Source organism: Octopus sinensis, linkage group LG5, assembly GCF_006345805.1.
Source record: "Octopus sinensis linkage group LG5, ASM634580v1, whole genome shotgun sequence".
Classification (NCBI taxonomy): domain Eukaryota; kingdom Metazoa; phylum Mollusca; class Cephalopoda; order Octopoda; family Octopodidae; genus Octopus; species Octopus sinensis.
Window position 1 is genome coordinate 92,478,188 of NC_043001.1, and position 999 is coordinate 92,479,186.

At 35.5% G+C, this 999-nt stretch overlaps 1 protein-coding gene across 2 annotated transcripts in view; it reads left to right on the forward strand.

Moving 5' to 3' along the window:
- Positions 1-36, forward strand: part of LOC115212217 (putative acyl-CoA synthetase YngI) — a 36,653-nt gene extending 36,617 nt beyond the window's left edge. For both annotated transcript variants that reach the window (XM_036502948.1, XM_029781056.2), the window contains one exon: positions 1-36. This exon is cut by the window's left edge. The gene's annotated coding sequence lies outside the window, so the exon portion shown is untranslated.
- The last annotated feature ends 963 nt before the right edge of the window (positions 37-999 follow it).

Below are 999 nucleotides of genomic sequence, written 5' to 3' on the forward strand. Positions count from 1 at the left end.
AGGAAACAAAATCTACATTTAATCAGGAATAAAAATTAACAGCCGAATTAAGCTATCGCTATGATACATTTTAATTAATTAAACTAGTTTTTTTCTACTATTGAATTATATTGGACAAATTTGGTTGATTAATAATTGTTACATCATACTTTAAATTTGTTAATCACTTTGATAACGTTTTACCTTTATTGCAATTATCATTTATAACCAGATTCAGAGTAAATTATTTATTGTAATGTTTCTTCTTGTATTAATAAAAGTATTCAATGTAATATTGGGTTGTATCGTTTTTTTTAGATTTTGTAAAATAATAAAACCAAATCTTATCGCTAATAAGTTAACAGCTAGAATCTTTTAGATATAAATGTTACACATAGTCCTGTAATAACAGAACAAAACGTGAGTAAAGATCTGAATTGGGAAACAAATCCCTAATCTAGCATTAAATATATATAAGAATACACTGTTATCCGACTTAGCCGAAATGCTGTATCATTAAAGGAAATAAATATCGGTATAATTAAGTCAGTTTTAAGTCTGGCTAATGTGGAGGCACATGGCCTAGTGGTTAGAGCAACGGACTCGCGGTCGATGGATCGCCGGTTCGAATCTCAGACCGGGCGATGTGTGTGTTTATGAGTGAAACGCCTAAGCTCCACTCGGCTCCGGCAGAAGGTAATGGCGAACTTCTCCTGACTCTTTCGCCACAACTTTCTCTCACTCATGCATCTTGCAGCTCACCTGCGACGGACCGGCATCCCGTCCAGGTGGGGAACCTATACACCAAGGAAACTGGGAAACCGGCCCTATGAGCCAGGCGTGGCTCGAGAAGGAACAAGCAACATATCTGGCTAATATCAAATCATGAAGCTTATCGAATTTTTTTGTGGTTAGTTATAATTGTGGTTAGTTATAATATGAATAAGTATTTTATGTATGATTGCATCTGTGAGATTCTACGATTCGTGTTTATCCCTAAACTCATCACGCTGCATGCCT